Here is a 20,980-nt window from a genome sequence, read left to right on the forward strand (position 1 = left end):
TAGCGTCGCCAAGCGACGGCGAGCGATATGCCGCGAAATATAGGACGATATACCTTCGAGACCCATCTGCCCCGCGGCTGGAGAGTGTGGCTGCTTGACGGTTTTCGCGGCGCGATTTTACACCGAAAGCTGCATATGACTGACGTTCCGTAGTTTTTTGGCGTCCGGCAACAGAAACGGACTTAGCGATTTCTAACAAACCCATTACAATAGTTTTCATTGTTTGCTTTATGTGTGATCACGTACAGGCGCAGTGTGGCGGCTGAGATGTCAAAATGCGGAACAGATTAGAAAGCTCACCGTGAAAAATGCCGTGCCGTCAAGGTTATCGCAGTATATAAGCAGGAGAGGTATCGGCGCTAAAAACATCTGCGTTATCGATGGGGCGGACACGTATATTTCGTACACCCGAAGAACAACATGCGTACGAGGAACGCCGGAGGAAAAAGCAACGAGAATGTCAACGGTGCCGGCGCGAAACGAGCACCGACGAAGAACGTTCCCACGATGCTGAACGAACAAATGACAATCATTTCACTGTGTGAAGATGGAATGGCAGCGAAAGCAATTTTCTTTTCGTTTGAGAGTTTTGTCTGTCGTCAGTTTATCGCTGCCATTCAATCTTCACAGAGTGGAATGGTTGTCATTTTTACCGCCCGCTGCTCTGGCCACATGCAGGCGCTCATCGTCGCCAGGACCAGACGGCATCACCTACGCTGCTGTATGCCACCTAGGTGAAGATGGCCAAGGTATACTTCTGGAATGTTACAACCAGTCATGGAATGATGGCCTCGTTCCTGAGCAATGGAACTCCAGCCGCTTGATACCACTCCTGAAGCCTGGAAAGTCGCCACTTTACCTAGCGTCCTACCGATCCATTGCGCTGGCCAGCTGTGTTGGGAAAGTCATGGAAAGAATGATTCTCACACACCTAGAGTGGTATCTTGAGCATTAAAACGTATACCCCGAGGCCACGGCTGGGTTTAGAAGCGGCCGTTCCTCTATTGACAACGTCATCGACATCGTGACGTCTGCACAACACGAAAAACACCGCAAGCGTAAATCGGTTCCACTTATCCTCGATGTTAAAAGCGCCTATGATAATGTAACGCATGAAGCCATCCTTGATGCCCTGGAAAATAATGGAATAGGTGGACGCATGTTTCAGTGGATTCAGAGCTATCTATTCAAAAGATCCATCTTTGCGCACAGTGCATTGCGCACTTTGCGCACACCCTGCGGAACGCCACTTGCCGTGGTGTTCCGCAGGGTGGGGTTCTTAGCCCCACTTTGTTTAATCTTGCAATCCTTGGACTTGCCGATGTTCTACCACATACAGCAAACCTTTCTATATATGCTGACGACATATGCATATGGGCCTCGGCAGTTACACGTCTCCAGGTGCGTGCACGGCTCCAAAAAGCAGTTACCCTAACATCATCGTACCTGCGTGCTCAAGGCCTCAGCATTTCGACCGAGAAGTGCGCCTTAGTCGCTTTTACCCACAAGCCCATGACCTGGTAGCCCATTTCTATTGACCACCAAACAATTTCATACGCAAAATCTCACCGATTCCTAGGCGCTATTATCGACAGAGACCTTTCATGGAGCCCCCACAACTCATACTTGAAGAAGAGGCTTACTGCTATCGCCCATATACTAAGGCTTCTTGCCAGTAAAACGTGGGGCACATCCGTGGTGTCTATGCTTCAACTATACAGGACGCTTTTCCTAGGATACTTGCGATATAGCACACCAGAGATGTCCAATGCTAACAAAACTAAAATGCATTTCCTACAGAGCATTCAAGGCCAAACCCTTCGAACATATCTGGGGCTACCTCGAAGTGCTTCAACCGTGGCAACAACTGCCACCGCAAGAGACCACCCTGTAATGACCTATATAGCTATCGACGCACTCCAGACGCATGTTCGCCATATATCCATGGTCCCTGACCACCAGAGTCCCTGACCGGAGTCCCTGACAGGAGTCCCTGGCCTCCTGTGTACCTTGCTGTTCCAGGAATAGTGAAGAAAGCTAGCCTGGCCACCGCGGCTCTCAAGCAGATCACATCAGAACGTTTGCATTGTTCATACGCTAACCGAATCCATGTTTACACGGATGGTTTCGTCTCGGAAAATTCGATGGGCGCCATTGTTATACCATCTCAATGGGTCGTCATCAAGTTTAAGACTTCACGCGTAACGACATTTACAGGTTCCGAGCTGGCTGCTCTTCGCGCTGCTGTCGTATGCATTGAAAAAGAACCGCCTAACAAATGGGCAATATTTTGTGATTCGAAAGCAGCCCTCCAGAGCTTGCGAGGTTTACGATGTGGCAATTATGAACATCTGGTGTCTAAAATCAACAAAACTTGCCGTTGCGCTTCTGAACGAGGACATGAAATCATCTTTCAGTGGCTGCTGGGACATTGTGGCATCGTTGATAATCACCTCGCCGTTGACGCTGCCCGACGTGCCCAGGATGGCGCACCGACACTCCTTATACCTTTATCGAAATTAGACGCTGCAAGAGAGCTTCGCCGTCTCGCTCATACCATCACATTAAGCTACTGGCATTCACCACAGAACTCTAAGTGTCATTTATACAGCCTCAACCCATCACTAAAACTTAAATTACCAGGAAATCTTTCACGACGTGACGCAACACTGCTGTATCGGCTGTGGGTAGCAGTAGCATTCACCAATTCCTACAGCTATCGTATTGGAATTGCGGACTCACCAATCTGCGCTAAGTGCAAGTGTGAAAAGATCATCAGTCATCTTCTGTGCCACTGTTCTCGCTTTGATAACCAACGTAAGACTCTCCAGTGTGCCTTGAGTAGACTGGATGACAGGCCATTTATGGAAGCAAAGATCTTGGGAGCCTGGCCTCACAGTTCATTAGCCCAGAAAGAAGTTCGAGCGCTTCTTCACTACCTGAAGGCAACAGACTTGAGTGCCAGACTGTAGCCATCCTACACCTAACTTAGTGCATCTGAAAGTACGGTATAGACTCACGTTCTCTCTCTCTCTCTCTCTCTCTCTCTCTCTCTCTCTCTCTCTCTCTCTCTCTCTCTCTCTCTCTCTCTCTCTCTCTCTTTCACTCCCCATTCCCTCCCCACGCGTAGGGTAGCAAACTGGACTCAGTCTGATTAACCTCGCTGCCTTTCCTTCTTCCTTCCTTCTCTCTCTCTCGCTCTCTCTACAGCGAAGCTGTTAAAGCTAGCTCCCCCAGGATCGTGTCCGTGTGTCGACACAAAACTATCATCAACAGGATTGGCTCCAGCGTCATCGTCTTCTTCCACACCTGGGTCGTTGACACCTCTCGGCGCTGCCGCGCGAAAGCGTTCATGCCACTGCTCCCGCGTTCGTCGTCGTAATTAATTAATCAGGAAACACAAACATGTAACCAATTTTACAGCGAAGCTGTTAAGGGCTCCTTCCCCCAGGACCGTGTCCGTGCGTTGAAACGAAACTACCCATACGTGTGCCGATACCGAAGATAGTGCAATGCGGGGCCGACCCGCGGCGGAGGTGAAGCAGGCGTTAAGCATTGCCCGTACATGGGCCGATCCCGAAGACAGTGAAATGCCGGGCCAACTCGCGGTGGAGGTGTAGTTCGCCATTAAGAGGTCCACATACAAAGATTCGCTCGTCAACCTTCTTCACAGAATGTAAGGGCACTGAGATTCTTTTGTTTTTGTTTTTTTCACTCTTGTGGACGTGCTTTAAGACGCACGGGCTGTCGCGCGTGTGCTTTAGGGCCTCTGAAGCTTGAGTAGTGGAGCGCTCGGGACGGACATCTCTCCTTTCTCCCTCGCTGCCCTTTCCCCCTGTGGCGGCCGCGGGAGAGGAGGATGGCAGCTTCATATCACGCCGGCGCTCGTGCCGCTGCGGACAACACGCACATAACAAGCCGGTGCATACGTGTAGCCAACTATACTAGCGCTACAAATGCGCTGTTTAAGGGCTATATTCTACGTGGACTTGTGCAATGAAACAACAAAGGCCACCTAATATCCTCATTGCAACAAATATAAGCTTTCATGCGCATCCATTCTTTGAAGAAGCGAACAGCTTTTTTGAAGCGCTCGGCTATTTGCTTACATTGACAATCACCATCGACGGTTTCTTTAAAGCTTTTTTTTATTATCTCCTGCGCCATGACTTCAGCTCCACGTGTAAGCTACGCCAGCGGCGAAGCTTTCTGTTTACCGTTTTTTTCCTTCTCTTCTGTCTTTCTTCTTTTTTTTTTCAGGCCGCCACCTGTTTTTGCCAGCGCCACTGGTGCCAGCGCCACATGAAAAGATATAAAAGCACATTAACAAACAGGTCAACTAAGCCCAACACAAGAACGTTTATTTATTTATTTATTTATTTATTTATTTATTTATTTATTTATTTATTTATTTATTTATTGTTGGTGGTGGTCGGGGAACGAACTGGGGTCTCTCATTTTGGTGAGTTCGTCGCCACTTACGCGGGAGGCATCTCTGCCATAATGATAGAAATAAACGCGCGCGAGTCCTTTAACAGCAACTTCGCCAGATTTTCTCTCGAGCAGTACGGATGCACCTTACAGAGACCTGAAGCGAGCCGCCGCAAACGAGCACTTAATGAAGCGAAACGAGCACAGTTAGCACATTTGCCCGGTCGTATGGCACTTGGTGATCGCCCAGTTCTTCTCACGGCTGCCAGCGCCACTGCTGTCGCAGTATGCAGATAACAGTGCTACCTCCATGTGCATATCTTGATGTGCACCCTTTGGTGGTCTCGCATTGCTATTGCTAGGAACTCGGAACGACCGTTGCTATCTCTAGAGAGGTACGGACGCAAAAGCAAAAAAGAAAAGAAAAAGAAAAGAAAAACACGGAGTTAGGAAGGGAAAAGCGGGGATGGCACGCACAGAAGAGAAAATGCAAAAGAGGCTGTCGCAGCGCTTGAGCTATCAGCTCCGTGCGGGTGATAACTTCAGCGGTTGAACAAGCCAGAGCAAACGCTGTGATACAAGTGAAGCCAGTGAAGCAACACATATAGACGCAAGATACGATGGTTCCCGTATCTCCCTTTGCTCTCGCTTTCCTTCCATCTCTCTCTCTCTCTCTCCCCACCCGGGCAGACCTTCCTCGAAGTCGTCCGTTTATCTGCACGTGGGCACTCGCGAGTCACAAAATGCAGATGTTGCGACTCTCGCTATCTGTTAGCACAGCGCACGTGCTCAACTCGTGGTAACTCGCCACGACGGGCGCTCCGTTCCATGCGCAAGGCGCCGACGAGCCTTGGCTCCGTGATGAAAAAAAAAAAAAAAAATCTGCGATTCATAGTGAATCCCACTGATCAACTGGCATGGAGATAGTGGAGTATCAGTGGATAGGGATAGTTTAAAGATAGTGGGACGGCGTATGACTTTAATGAACCGCGTATCTCGATGAGAGATTCTGTCTTGATCGTCAAATTGGACGCGATTCGTCACGCTCCGTTAACGGTACGGTGCACCTTAGGTCTTCTAGCTTGCACTTCATAACAGCGGTGCGCCTTGCCTTCATTGTTCGCTTACCTTTCAGAGATCTGCCTTCTCAGAAAGGTTTAACAGAGGTTCACTTGGTGAAATAAAAAGGCCGGAATTCTTTTGCCGTCGACCCACCTGTAAATGTCATTATCAGGCTTACTCGCAATTACTAAAAAAAAAAAAAGAAAGAAAAAAATGTTCAACTCTCCTCTGGAAACTTCTAATCACCTTCCCCCTCCCTCTGCTGATTATCGTGTCAACTGTCGTATGCACGCCGGCGAAAATATCTGGCTTCCAATAAAGAGCTTCTCTCCTTCTCTCTCTTTGGCAGAGGAGAAGCTGGTTTCCACTGGTCCACCCAAGGCAGTTTCGTGTTTGCCGCTGTTCGTTTCTGATTAATTCGGCCGCAAAGGACTCTCCTCACGTCCCGGATAAAGATCTTATCCGTCTTAACATTTTCGTGCATTGCAGACAAAGCTATGGGTCACGCCGGCCAACCAGAAAAGATAACCAGAGCAAGGGCTACTCCAGTGACCCGCCTACGATCGCCTTGCGCGACGCCGACTGAATGAAAGCTTCACGAAAGGATTAGTGGCGCACAATGGGCGAGCCTTCCTCCCATTCCTTGCAGATATAATTAATGACATTCAATTGTATCTCAACACAAATTATATTCGATGCAACTGAAATTCAACACAAAAGCAACACTATCTCTATAATGATTTTCATAAGCGATTTCAGGAACACGCAACCGCCTCTCGTTACTGATTAGCTGACACGAGCAGTATACCTTAGCTGCACAACGGCGCGCGACATTTCGCCTTTACGCGAATTAAGCAACTGTTACCACAGCGGAACTTTACGCTAGCGACAAAAATAATTCGATTACGTGTTTTAGCAAGCAAACGATTGGGGTACCTATAATTTAACCACAATTTAATGGTTGGCAACCGTATACGCTCTAAACAAGATGTGCGGAAATGATACGCCAGCTGCGCGTGGCGTGTTTCCGTAGTGATTAAACGCGGATAGTTTAAAAAAGATTTCGATGTGAGGAGTCTTAACGCTCGCTCGACGATTCACGTAGCTCCACCAGAGACAATTGAAATTGATTATTTGGTAAATTTAGAAAATATGGCGAGTAATATCTTGCGTTCGGCCACTGATCATTGACGACACCTGTATAGCTTCCGCTGTACTGGGAAGAGTTTGAAAGTAGAAATCGAGACGCCCGAAATCTTTTTTTCTCTCCTTCATCTCTTTCCGTTCATTTTTCTTATGCCAATTCGGTAGACATTACTTTCAGAGAAACGAGTTCGCGGGTATGCTTGCAGGAATCGATTATCTTTCTTTCACACGGAACAAGCGCCCCGCACAGCGATCCATTTCTCTTCTTTCTTCGTTTCTCTTAATGCTGTTTCATTAGCAATTTATGGACAGTTTGTGCACGTTTCCAACAATCGTTGCTCGTGAGCGCAAATGTGACAGGCATGGGAGCTCAAGTGCGCCATAGCTACATTTAGGGAACGCTCTTCGTTACCTGCACCTGGCTGTGACCGCCGCAACTGAAGTTTTTCAAAGAAGGGAGCAAGTAAGCAAACAACTGCTTTGTGCGTTTGTGTTCGTGTGTGTGTGTGTAGCGCTTTTGATATTTTCTTCATTTTTTTTCCCTCTATTTTTGCTTGAAAAACGAATGTGCGAGTTTTGGATAGCCGGCTATGACGTAGCCTAGGTTCCCCCCCCCCCCAAATTTCTATACCTAAACAAAGAAAAAAATAATATAGATAGCAATGTTGCTTTGCGTTTCCGCGGGAGCACAATTTGAACTGCCGTAACGAGTCGCAAGACTACAGCCCTATCCCTGCACTGCGTTTGTGCGCCACAGGGCTTCTGTGTAGCTCCGTAAATGCCATGTCAGTTTAGTCAGATTGCAAGAAGAGCGCTTGTCCCGCTTCCTGCAACTTCCGGAACAAATAATGGTGCAGTCTTCATCATCTTCTTTCGACCACTAGAGACAGGAAGTTTCTCGGGAAGGTCCTGCTTCCACCCGACTAAAATCTCGCTAACGATTGTTCACAGCTCTTATGAGCGTCTCAGGTTCGTTTCTTAATAAATAAATGCTTACGCTGCGCTGCCACTGAAGCAAAGGCAAGTGGCTGCATGCACTACGAATATATACAGACAGTGGACGTTGCGTAACAATAATATGTCAGCGGACGACTTTCGTCCAGTCCCGACACGCGAAGCCTGCGGGTAGACCGCCTGGCTATACGTTACACCCATCCCTAAATATTATTGAATTATGGGGTTTTACGTGCCAAAACCACTTTCTGATTGTGAGGCACGCCGTAGTAAAGGACTCCGGAAATTTCGACCCCCTGGGGTTCTTTAACGTGCACCTAAATATAAGTACGCGGGTGTTTTCGCATTTCGCTCCCATCGAAATGCGGCCGCTGTGGCCGGGGTTCGACCCGGCTACCTCGTGCTCAGCAGCCCAACACCATGGCCACTGAGCAACCACGGCGGGTCCTGAATATTATCATCTGAGAGCGTTAGTAAAAACGATGGTGGCCGTGCGTCCACGCACTCCATCTCACATATGGGGAACAACTGCAAAGAACACGTCACGTACGCTGAAAACACCGAGCGCTTGCGCACCGTCAACCACAGATTGTTTCCCTCGCTAGAAATATGCGAGAGCTCTGCAGAGTATTTCCTTCACAAACGTTAACAATTGTGCGCTTACCAGTTACGTCCCGTCCTCTACTTTTCGCTATCTCCAGAAACAAGTGTTTCCCGAATAATTTTTTCACAGCGCCGAGACCTCAGTACGCGTACATAACTTGACAAGAGGCTTTATAGCTCAAGGCGAGGACCGGCTTTTGGCCGTTGAGAACGCGCGTCACCCACTCCCGCACCCGACTTGCGGCCGCTGGCTAAACAAACAACGAGACGCAGTCAACGCTGCGAGGTCATTAGCCTACTAGCAGAAAAAGCAACAGCGGCGACAGGCACCTCGCACTTGTCAAACATGCTGACGGCCGCCCTTTAGATATTCCAGTGCACTGCAACGTTCCGTTCTTTCTTTCTCTCACTCTCTGTGTGTATGTATGTGTGTGCGTTTTCGTACCCTTTCCGTCTTCAAACACGGCGCATGTATCGAGTGTTGCACTCCGTCTAATCTGCTGACGGCTCGTTTACACGAGGCAGAGGACACAGAGTTCCAAAGTTGGGAGAAACATTTTGGCCTTCGAGCAGCGATAAGGGACGGCGCGCGAAGAGCCAGCCGACGACGTAAAGAAGCCACGTTCTTTTTGCGGATCCGCACTGTTTACTTGACTGAGCGCGAGCTGACGATGGTTACCTAAACAAGGATGAATGACTGACTGGCAACATAATGGGTTTGCGAAGCCTTGTATAGGAAATGCGGAAAGGATGGTTTTAAAATATATTTAAAAGACGACTCGGTCTGCGGAACCCGCAGCCTGTTGTCAGACAGGCTGACGGCCTCCCTTTAGCTGCTCTAGTGCACCCTGCAAGGTTTCTTTCTGCAACGTCGTATATCCTTTTGACGATATGCTCGGTGGTGCTATACCCTAAGCGTTTTGGACGAGACCATTTCATCTCATACCGAGCCACCCCTAAGACGGTTATAATGAGTGCCGTATGTTCTGGCTTACTTGTATGGTTGCTACACAGTTTGTCTCTCAAACGTTTTTCCACAAGAAAGTTTAGTTGAAAGCTTATTGCGCTTCTCGTAACAAATGGCAGCGTATAGGCCAAATCTCTCCTCTGTGTGGGTCCTGCAACTTTTTTTTCAGTGTCGCAGCTTAAATTTGCTTTAAAAAATACATTTCCGCTAAGAAATCTCTTAGCGCTCTCAAAATAGAGAAAGAAGGAAGTAGGGGTTGGGGGAGGGGTTGACTAGGAAAATGTCTTGTCCTCTTGCCCAACGCCTGGAAAACGGAATTATAAGAACATAAATTTGTGGAGACAGACGTAGGAAAGGAAGGCACTGTGAACATGCTCCGACAGCGCCAAGCAGTCAGAGGTGTTCGCACAGACAACTCGTCTTCAAAAGGCACATAGGTGCCAAGTGCCTTCATAGCCTTGCGAACCGACGAGTTCGGCAAGTTCAGTGTTCATGTAAAGTCTGAGCGCACACCGTCTTACTGTAAGCGGTCCGCCAAGAAAACCTAGATAAGCGGAAGACAACCGGGTCATCATCATCAGCCTGGTTACGCCCACTGCAAGGCAAAGGCCTCTCCCATACTTCTCCAACAACCCCAGTCATGTACTAATTATGGCCATGCCGTCCCTGCAAACTTCTTAATCTCATCCGCCCACCTAACTTTCTGCCGCCCCCTGCTACGCTTCCCTTCCCTTGGGATCCAGTCCGTAACCCTTAATGACCATCGGTTATCTTCCCTCCTCATTATATGTCCTGCCCATGCCCATTTCTTTTTCTTGATTTCAACTAAGATGTCATTAACTTGCGTTTGTTCCCTCACCCAATCTGCTCTTTTCTTATCCCTTAACGTTACACCTATCATTCTTCTTTCCATAGCTCGTTGCGTCGTCCTCAATTTGAGTAGAACCCTTTTCGTAAGCCTCCAGGTTTCTGCCCCGTAGGTGAGTACTGGTAAGACACAGCTATTATATACTTTTCTCTTGAGGGATAATGGCAACCTGCTGTTCATGATCTGAGAATGCTTGCCAAACGCACCCCAGCCCATTCTTATTCTTCTGATTATTTCTGTCTCATGATCCGGATCCGCCGTCACTACCTGCCCTAAGTAGATGTATTCCCTTAGGACTTCCAGTGCCTCGCTGCCTATTCTAAATTGCTGTTCTATTCCGAGACTGTTAAACATTACTTTAGTTTTCTGCAGATTAATTTTTAGACCCACTCTTCTGCTTTGCCTCTCCAGGTCAGTGAGCATGCATTGCAATTGGTCCCCTGAGTTACTAAGCAAGGCAATATCATCAGCGAATCGCAAGTTACTAAGGTATTCTCCATTAACTTTTATCCCCAATTCTTCCCAATCCAGGTCTCTGAATACCTCCTGTAAACACGCTGTGAATAGCATTGGAGAGATCGTATCTCCCTGGTAGCGGGTAGCGTTCCCTTTAAATTGAGAACGGATTGTTCCACCCCCCTAACTGTTCCTTTTATGCGGTTCATTTATTCCCTGCTTCAAATGCTTCCCTTTCCAGTCATGATCGTCGTGCAGACGTTCAGTGAAGCATGTGCGGTGATGTTCGCCGCACGCGCAATGCCCGCTTTACTTGCGTCAACGTTTCCTGCAGACCTCCCTGAGAAACACGGCACACGACCTTGGTTATCACTCGTTCTTCCCTGGGCAGGCACACGTTTTGTTCGCCTTGCAACAATGTCCGTAGCGCGTGCTCTGTTTTAGCACTGGAAAGGGACACGCTGTTGCCTACAAAACGCACCACACCGCAACAGGAGCAAAGTTCCATGATGACAATGACAACACAGGACGGAGAGCGAGAGAGAGAGAGAGAGAGAGAGAGAGAGAGAGAGAGAGAACAGAATGAGGCGAACGGGAACAAGTCCTCTTTAGGGCCCACTCGAAATTTGCGTGTCGTGAGGGTATCAGCTCGTGTTGGTCGACCATCGGCGCGATAAAAAGGGCTCTCGAGCCGTTGAGTCTTTCGGCAAAGGAAAACCTCTCTCTTGCGTGAGAGTACAGATAGATACGCTCCCTCTTATCTTTTCTGCTGTAGGAGAGATGAGAAGCCAAGTGTGACAGAGTCAAAGACGGCTCGCAGAGCCACCGCGCGCGTGCTTGTAATCAGCAGTCCAATACGCACACTCTTATGCAAACGAGTGCGCGCCTGAGCCATTTCTTGCCTTCTCCTCTCCACCTTATCGTTGTTGCGGGGACTGCAGATTTCGACGCGACGGCGGCCTCGCTCTGTAGCTGGCCCTTTGATCACGTGGACAGGCCTTTCTTTCTCTCTCTCTCTCTCTCTCTCTTTCGTTCTACATTGTCCCACCACACTCTCGTCGACACCCTGTCGAGCCGTCTCGCCTACCCTTTCTCAACCGGAGTTCACAATCTCTGTCTGCTACAGCCGTACCGGAGATATCGTGCGCGCAGTTGGCAACACCCCTATCGAGGGAAGCCCCAAATGACCGCAGCTACTGCCTGGCAAGATTGACAGAGAGGGCCCTTAAGCAGCACCATGCTATTGGTCGCTCCAGACCTAGAATAAATTGTGGACATCCGCGCGTGTGCGCATTTCAAGCGAAATTCGCCGTGGTGTATTAATCTACGGCGTCAATTTACGAAATCAACTTCGTTAATCAGACAAAGAACTCCTTGCTTAAGGCTTTCCTGACAGGCCGGGCAGCAAGCGCGGTGATGATATAGCGCTGTCTTGAACTGCGGAGCGGAAATTCGCATTGGGCAACGTTGATTAGATGTTTAGATTAGCTAATAATGCATCCCAAAGCTGAGCATGGGCATGATGGGACGCCCCAGTGTAGGTCTGTGGACTAAGTTAAGCAATTTGTGTTGTTTCTTTTTTCTTCTCTATCTGTCTTTTTTTCGCTCTTTGTTATAACTGTGAGTACGACAGACGTCGGCATCACGGGCGATGCCCGTTACTTACCCCTTTTTCGCTTAGCCGAAGAACATATATCAAACGTAGGTCACTCGAAATAAATTATAAGGCCGCGATTTTCCAGGAAGGCGCAACTCGATCGGTGGTTTCTGAAGGTGCTCTACAAACCTGCTCTACAAACCTGGGGTCCTCAGCCAATCATTAAAGAGTTGGATAATTAAAGTTAATTAATTAGCGAGTTAAGGGGAAAACAAAATACTGTCGAAGTTACTATAGGCTATTGCGAATAGTATGTGTTCCGTTCAATTCGCTTCCGATGCGCCTTTCATTTTTAACATTCCTGGCTCAAGTGAGACACCCTGTATAGTGCACCGAAGACACTGGGAGAAACTACTACGCACCTCATATAACGCATAAGGGAAGAGAAAAGACGAGGGTTCAGCAATAATTTGAAACGCTTATAATTTGGCCGGGAACGTTAATTAATGCCTCGTCACGCAGTCCACTTAACGTGACCCTCTTTTCCGCCAAATATAAATTTGATGTAACGTTCATTTATTTCGGGACATCGGTAAACGTAACTAACAACGGACGTTTGACATTTTCGAACACTTAAAGAGATTTTTGCTAAATCTGTATTTAATCCACGCGCATTTAACTTCGCGCACAAGCTTGCCGTAACCTTCCCCATTTTGGCTAAAGTTGATCTCTGTGACATTTGTAGTTTTGCCAGAGAAGACGTCAAAATTGTGCGCCGCTCGTAAAACTCGCTCATAACGCCACAGAGCGCTTGAATACACAATTTATCGCAAAGGGCGTAATTAACCCAACAGCTTGAACTTTTTCCTGCACATAACGCATAATGTGTCCCTTACTTTCACCAAATATAAACTTGGCGTAATGTAGAGTTCGCTTGGGACACTGGGAAACATAGCGTAAGATGGCCACATAATTCACTTTCAGGCACTTCTTAAACGTTTTTCCTAACAGTCTGCATTTTGTCCACACGCAGTTAACTTCGCACACAAGTTTGCCAGAGTGCTTTCCCCATATTCGCTAAATTTGATTTCGGTGGCGTTTGTAGTTATGCCAGCGAAGTGGTCCAAATTTTATTAGTAGTGTTATTATTATTAGATATGAAAACATATAAGCCCATAAAGGAAAGCGGGAGGGAGCAAGTTGACAACTGCCACCGAGCGGCGCACAACGCCTGTCTACTCTTTCGGGAGGAGGCAATGAAAAGAGAAGAAGATAGGAAACGAAGAAATAGGAAAGAAACTAGGACATAAACAAATGACAGAGACACGGACAAAAGAAAGTAAGAAATAGAAAAAGTGTCTATAAACGGGCGGCCAAATCATTTTTCTTCGTGAAGAGAGAGAGCAAATGATAAAGGAAAGGTAGGGAGGTTAACCAGGACTGAGCCCGGTTGGCTACCCTACACTGGGGAAAGGGAAAAGGGGAAGGAAAGATTAAAAGAAGAGAAAGTCTACTGGGTATATCGTTCGGTCATTCAGTCCAGATCACAGACGCTGACTCAATCCAGTAGCCTTCAAATATCGTGAAAGTTAGCAAGGCTCTATGGGCCTGGTCGCGTTGGGCAGCACTCCCTCTCGAAAAGAGGCAATCGTCAAGGGACGTGCACTTGAGTCCAATCAGTCCGTATTCCTTAGTTAGCAGTGCACGTTGTGTGATGAATAAGGGACACTGCAACATAAGGTGTTCAGGTGTCTCACAGAAGCCGCAGGACGTACACCACGGACTGTGCACACTTCCTTGATGATACAAGCGTTCGCGCACCAACACAGAGCCAACTCTTAATTTCACTAACAATGCTCTAGCACTACGAGGCAAGCCACGATCAAATTTTGAGCCTCTTAGAAAAAGAAAGCAACTCATAACGCTCCGGAACACTTACACACATAATTTTCTCCAAAAGCCGCAATTAACCCACACACATAGAACTTTGCCTACACATTGTCCATAACATGTCGGTTATTACCGCCAAATATAAACAAAGTGCCTTGTTTAATTCACCGAGGAAACCAACCATGAACATCGTATGTAACGTAGGAAAAAAGAACGAGGGTTCAATAATTATTTGCAGCGCTTCTACTTAAGCCAGAAGCATGACATTTTGACCACGCGGTAAACTTATAATCCCCCCCCCCCCATTTTCATTTAATCTGGACTTGCTTTCTTATACAGTTGTTTTAGGATTCTGGAAAACATTGCGATTAACGGCAGTATAACACTCTGGAAAGCTCAACAAGTAATTTTCTGCAAAGGCTGCATTTAGACTGCACACATTATACATTTATCGTTCGTCGCTCATAGTATGATTCCCTCTTCAACGGAATATAGACAACGTACCTCGCATAGTTCACTGAAGACACCGGAAAAACCAACTACACGCCTCGTATAACGCATGAAAATTGGGAGAAGACAAGCATTCAATAATTATTTTCAAAGCACATAATTTACCTACAAACTTCAAGCTTTCGGTAGCACGTCACCCATAGAGTGCCCCCTATTTCTTCTAAGTATGACTTCTCTGCCCTGTTCGGTCCTCCGGTGGAAGCGGAGAAACTTTGTAAGCGTTTCATATAGCGCATCTAAACGGAACAAAAACGAGGGTAATTTTAATTGAATCCAAATTATCACACATACTTCAAAACCTGCCTTGATATTGCTCCTAGCATACCCCACATTTCCTCAATATATAAACATCTCAGTGATCTGTCTTTCTTTTCTTTCAGAAAATCATGAAAGCAGGCATGTAATATTTTTGAGCTATTCTAGTTGCAGTAACATCTTCACTGTAAAAAATAAAGAGGACACTTTATCTCGCGCAGACACTAACACGTGCCAGATAATACATACAAGATACGACATGAAACGTACTAATGGTTATTAAAGTGATTGACCACAATACGCGTTTCAGCCGTGATGGATGCGTAGACGATTTTTGCCTATATAAACGTTAAATGGGTGCGTTGGTGCCGAGCGGCATAACGCCGAGCCGAATATACTTAAGAAATACGCTGCATGTGGTTGCCGCTTTGCGCTCCCGTGAGCGAAAGGTTGTACGCGGAAGGATGACCTGCGCGACTGATTTACACTTTGGTTCTCCCTCGGGGCAACCGGTAGCCTTCGCGCGCTGCCGCAGCTTCTTTATTAAAAAAAACGTGCTAGTCCTTCCATCAGCCAGTGTGTATCACGCTGTTTGTTGACCGCAGCGGTAACGCGCCAGGTCGTTAAAAAAACTAGAGGAAGCGTGCCACGAAAGGCGGTCCCTCTGATCTCGGCAACAGCTCCGACTAGCGCCACGGCTGAGCGGCGTCGAAAACACGCGCTTTCACCGCAACGCTTTAAGACATTGAAAACACCTCGGTGTGTACTCCGGCAGCGATGTCAAGTTGCTACGCGCTCTATCGAGCGCTGTGTGCCTGGGCGGCGTGGGCCTTGGCGAGTTCAAAGGGTTGCCGCAAGAGTCAAAGCAGCGCAGCCGCGAAGTGTAGTTATAGAGCACGTCGGATTATGGAGGGCACGCGGTGAAAAATGGTTGCTTCGTCAACGGCAACGGGCCCTTTAACACGTGGGGCCTTTACGGAAATAGAGGATCGAGCTCAACAGGGAAACGTCTGAGACTGTGCACGTCGACTTCGCTCCTCAAAGAAGAAGAAAACGTTTGTGGCGAAGAGAACGCCGCTTAGCAGTTCACAAATAACGAAACTTAACGTATCCACGTAACTTATTTATCGGCGTACTCAAAGAACAGCGTGAGCTTAGAGTGAACACTGAAGGCCCGCGAAGTATCTTCAGGTGCAGTGTTTATATGATGCGAGAGTCTTCGCAGAGATTCCTCGTGTGTCCAGAAACTTACAGGGCGGACGTTGGGAATTCCTAGAAAGCTCTCCGCCGACTGATGCGGCTCCCGCCAACTCTACCGAGGCCTCATTGCGATTTTGACAAATATTTGCACGCTTTACCACTTCAGCACACACTCGTCAAGGCCCTCACCAGTATCTAAATAAGATCTGGGTCGGTTCGAGCGAGTTTCGCTTCGCTACATTTTCTATAGCCCTCATGCGGCGGTCGTCGAAAATCATCCGCACACCCATGAGATCAGTTATACACGGAAGGCTCAAACAAGGGTGGATAAGCTCCTTCGCGCTTTTTTTAAAAGGGCGTCTTTTATTGTTGCGAAAATCGACTGCACGATAAATCCGTCGTCGCTCAAGAAAGACTTTTTTTTGTCTGGGGCAGGCACCGTTCCGCCGCCTGTCGACCGTTTCCCTCACTATAGAGCCAACGCGCTGATATCGCACGGTACTCCCTAGCGTTTACCCCCCTGGTTCCCCGTCTATAGTCCACTCTCCCACCCGCTGCTGCGGGTGCATTAGTAACACATTAAGTGGTCGCTAAAGAGAAATTTCAAATGAGGCTTTATAACCAATGCACTCTGTGTGATATCAAAAGAACTAACTTTGCCGTGAGCAGAGGCTAGAAGAGCCCAAAAACGAAAAAGGCGAATGCGAAAGGCGGTCGGTAACACCATTTAGAAGACCCCACACTGGAGGTGCTATTCCGGAGATTGTCGAATTCCGCCATTTTGTCAAACTTGGCAATGGCGGCCATTTCGGCCAATCAGAGATGCCGTGGCAGCCGTAGTAGCTGTCAAGATGGAGAATTCAACAATTTGGCGTAATTTGTCAATGTCCAGAATGGCACCGCAGCTCCTCATGACACCGTCGATTTTGGCAGAGCGTGCTCGGGTGCAGGTAATTACTAATATTGTAGAAAAGGGTCACATTACGTTCTACAGTGGCCAACGCCTCAACTTAAATAGTTCAGAGAACTCTTGATGAGCTAAAGGGGCTGTAACCTTCCAAAATCCTTTAAATCCCGTGCCGTCATGTTGACGTAGCGGCGCTGCGGCCTGGGTTCAGAATTTAAAAGGACACGAAAAAGAAACACTAAATGAGTTTAAACCGATAAAACATTCTTTTTAAAACTCTGTTTTCGTTAATTTGCCAATAATAATTTGATTATTAGAACAGAAAATAAAGGTAAAAGTCCTTTTCTTTTTATTTCGCGCCGAAACCTCCTCGCCGGTGCGTCAGTGTGACGTCATCGCTCTCAAAGCAGTTTATTTTTTCGTATTTGGGTCTCGTTGGCTTAGTAAAAGTTAGGAAAACTTGACAAATTAAAACTTTACCTCCTTTAGAATGCAATGTAGTTCGGTTTTACCAATGAACAGTTAACCAGGCCCTCGCATACGTCGTTTAAACTTATGACGTCACAGCGGGCTTAGACAATTTTCGCGAAAAATGGGCCCCGCAAAATATACATTCTGCTCCGTGCAGGCACTACAATTGATATATATATATATATATATATATATATATATTGTTTACGCACCAAATTTCAATCAAGCTGATGCGGTGAATGCCTTAACAAGATATCACTTCGTTTTCACATGTGCTTTAGGGTAGCAGACAACTGCCTAACTTATGTCCGCGAAAACTCGTAAGAGCTGCCCACACCCTCTCTACTCTACAAGGTGAAAATACAGTCTACGAACAATTTTTTCTCCGCAGACAGTCTCGCCGATAAACTGTTTATAGTCTAGAGACATTTATTCATGCAGTCTACAGATTGTGTAGACTAACACTTGCAATCAGCTATCGTTTACAGGATGCAACAGGTTATGCATTGGCAAAAAAAATGATAATCTACATGGAGAAGAGAGAGAAGCAAGCCAAGTTAGGTAGGTTAGCCAGACGCACGTCCGGTTTGCTAACCTGCACTGGGGAAAGGGTTATAAAGGAGAAAAGAGAAAACGGATCTAGAAAAGGGCAGGGAGGTTAACCAGAGGTAGATGTGGTTGGTTGTCCTGCACGTGGGTAAAAAGGGTAATGAGATAAAAAATAAGATAGACAGAGAGAGCACTGTTAATAATCAAGCGGTAGCGAGAGTAGTAGGCAGCGCTTTCAAAGTCTATAATGCAAGTTCCGTCGAGCTCAGGAACTTCAAACACAGAGATATAGCTTTCTGCGCGAATTTCTTGTGAGAGTACTGGTCTAATATTATTCGTTCTGATTGTGTAGGGCTGCACTGTCTATCAAGGACTGAGCACATCACTTGCCTATATAACCACTGTAGCACGAGCAGACACAATTGAAGCTGTGTGAATGTCTCGTCACCGCTCGTCACAGTCTCGTTACAGCCATGCATGCGACACATATACGGAGCAAAAGCGTACTTTGGGTATCGGCAATTCATTTTAATGCGATAGCATAATAGGCCAATTCTGAGTAGCTATCTGGCATACAATATTGGTCGATCCCAAAGGCAGTGCAGTCTAACTCAGCGCCAAAAAGCTCTAGCTGTCACGAGGAAAGTACACGAGAAATTTGCGCGTGACGCACGCGCCAGATGCTTCAAAGAGCGACTTTGGCTCGAGAGAAGCATGCGTGCGATCGTGGCATAATGATAATAGCATTGGGCTAGTGTCCTGGAAGACATAGGTTCGACCCCACCATCGGTCACACATTTCCTTATATGTCTATAAAGGCGGACGAACTTCACCCACCTGGTGTATATATAACAAAAAAAAAACGAGGTGAATTGAGCGTATGCGAGCGCGTCGCAGTGTGCAGGAAATCGCAAGCTTGTAAGACATACGAGGTATAGGAATGTCACTTTGGTAAATGAGAGTGCGCAAGGTCGCCTGTGACGCGCGTATACAGCTGTCGAGACTTCACAATCATCACAATATAAATACGCCATCGCATACCTGGAGAGTTAGCCGTGCTAAGCTCAGGCCCAGTTTTGAGCGGGCACATTACTACTATACTCTAGGCAAACGCGGACCTCTTCTTATCCGGCAAACTCAGAAGGCCGTAGCGGAAAAGCGCGCATAGCATTGGTGGGAGACCAATCGCGGCGAAAGCGGCTGCCAACAGCTGTATGTACACTCGTGCCCGTGTCGTACATGCGCTTGCAAGCGTAAACAAGGAACGGCCGAACACGGTAACAAGCTGCGATCATAGGCGTTGGCTAACCTCTCGTGACGCGTTGCATAAGCAGTACACGATTGCTGAATCCGAAGTGCCGGCCATGATCGAGGAGTTCGATTGCGTATGCTCCGCTGTAATAACATCGTTCCTTCGGTCGGGTTATATAGAATCGTGGAATCGTTAGCCTATATACTTGCAACAGTCGGCTTGGAGGAAAAATAGAACAAGTTACAAAGGCAGGAACGGCGTTAACGTTGGGTTAAATGAAATCAGAAAAGACGGCTTTTCTTTTTCTCACAGTTTGACCATGTTCTGTCTTTATCGTGATATCTGCGTGCGCTAACTGAGTGTGTAGCAATAGGTCTGTATACGATGCATACCAGTACATTGTTCTCCATTGTCAATACGACGCCACTTTCCTTAGCTTCGCTATGTGGTAACAAACGTACGAGGTCTCTGCACTAATTATTAAGGCGAAAGCCTAAAGTGGCTCATACCCCTCCCTGATGGCCTTGAAATACGCGTCGTATGGTCCAAGGGATAAAAACTATGATCATCAGCAATGGCTCGTACCCCCCCCCCCCCCGAGCAAGCAAAAGATGCAATGGCACGTCCCTCTGGTAATGAAGATGGCTACAAGCACTCATAAAAGTTAAACGCACAGTGCATAGATTCATTGGAATCACGCATAATATGCACAGCAACGCGGCGTCTGGTCGAGTGGTACAAAAAACCACGTGACCTTATCGATAGCTCATATCCCGTAAAGAAGGAAAAATGCGGTGGTTCATACCCCCGTAAGACTGAGGCTGCAAGCGTCAGCAAAGTGAAGCGAACAGTGCATACATTAATTGAAATCACCCATAAAACTCACAGAAGAGAATGCGTTTCATCCCCCTGCTGAGTGGATGCAACGTAAAGTCGAAGAGAAACTTCTCTGGCGCGAGTTTGGCTTCGCTATACGAACGCACAAAGGCGCAGCTAGGCGTCGAGAACGAGCCGAAGAAGCTGAACTGCGAAAGCAGCAACACAACGACGCGAGACGGCGCATTGCCAAGTGTGCAGCAGGCTTTCGCCTTCACGTGTTACTTGAGTAACATGCTGCCGAATTTTTTGTGATACAGCCGTTAATGCAGAACATTGTACATTAAGTTATGACTTAGCTGTAATTGCTTTCGTAATTTGATTGATTGATTGATTGATTGATTGATTGATTGATTGATTGATTGATTGATTGATTGATTGATTGATTGATTGATTGATTGATTGATTGATTGCATAGCTGCCTCAGTGACTCAATGCCTAAGTTCTACTGTTGGCAGGTTCGATTGCCGCCCAAGGTGGCAGTTAATTTTGGACTTTAAACTGCCTCTCTAACTCGTTAGTTAGTTAGTTAGTTAGTTAGTTAGTTAGTTAGTTAGTTAGTTAGTTAGTTAGTTAGTTAGTTAGTTAGTTAGTTAGTTAGTTAGTTAGTTAGTTAGTTTATAGCTTAATAGAACGAAAACTGCTGGGAGAGCACGCTCGAGTCAATTCATTGAGAGATTAGCCGGCGGAGGGAAAAATATTAAGTTTTTGTTGGAGTAAAATCCAGCGACGGAGTGAACGCCGGAGTAAGATGCGCGCGCATGCGGCACACCACGACGAGCGTGCACGCGCGCGTGCGTGCGAGGTTCGCGCGAAACTCGGCAGCCGGTCGGCGCCGCGAGCACTTCCCGGGACTGATCAAGCATGCGGCATGCAGCCACTAAGTCGCGCGTTCGTCGGTGCTGCCGCTAATCAAGTTGCCTTGTCTGAAAGTGCCGCCCGCCCGCTGCAGCTCGTAGCCAGCCACCAACCCAGCACCGCGCGAC

The 20,980-nt window shown here is 47.3% G+C and overlaps 2 protein-coding genes across 3 annotated transcripts in view; one reads left to right on the forward strand and one right to left on the reverse strand.

The window, feature by feature from the left end:
- LOC142582853 (uncharacterized) overlaps positions 1 to 20,980 on the reverse strand; it is a 365,477-nt gene that overhangs the window by 240,416 nt on the left and 104,081 nt on the right. The window lies entirely within an intron of this gene.
- The window catches only part of LOC142582849 (uncharacterized), a 203,115-nt gene that overhangs the window by 106,244 nt on the left and 75,891 nt on the right, over positions 1 to 20,980 (forward strand). The window lies entirely within an intron of this gene.

Source organism: Dermacentor variabilis, chromosome 5 (assembly GCF_050947875.1).
Source record: "Dermacentor variabilis isolate Ectoservices chromosome 5, ASM5094787v1, whole genome shotgun sequence".
Taxonomy (NCBI): domain Eukaryota; kingdom Metazoa; phylum Arthropoda; class Arachnida; order Ixodida; family Ixodidae; genus Dermacentor; species Dermacentor variabilis.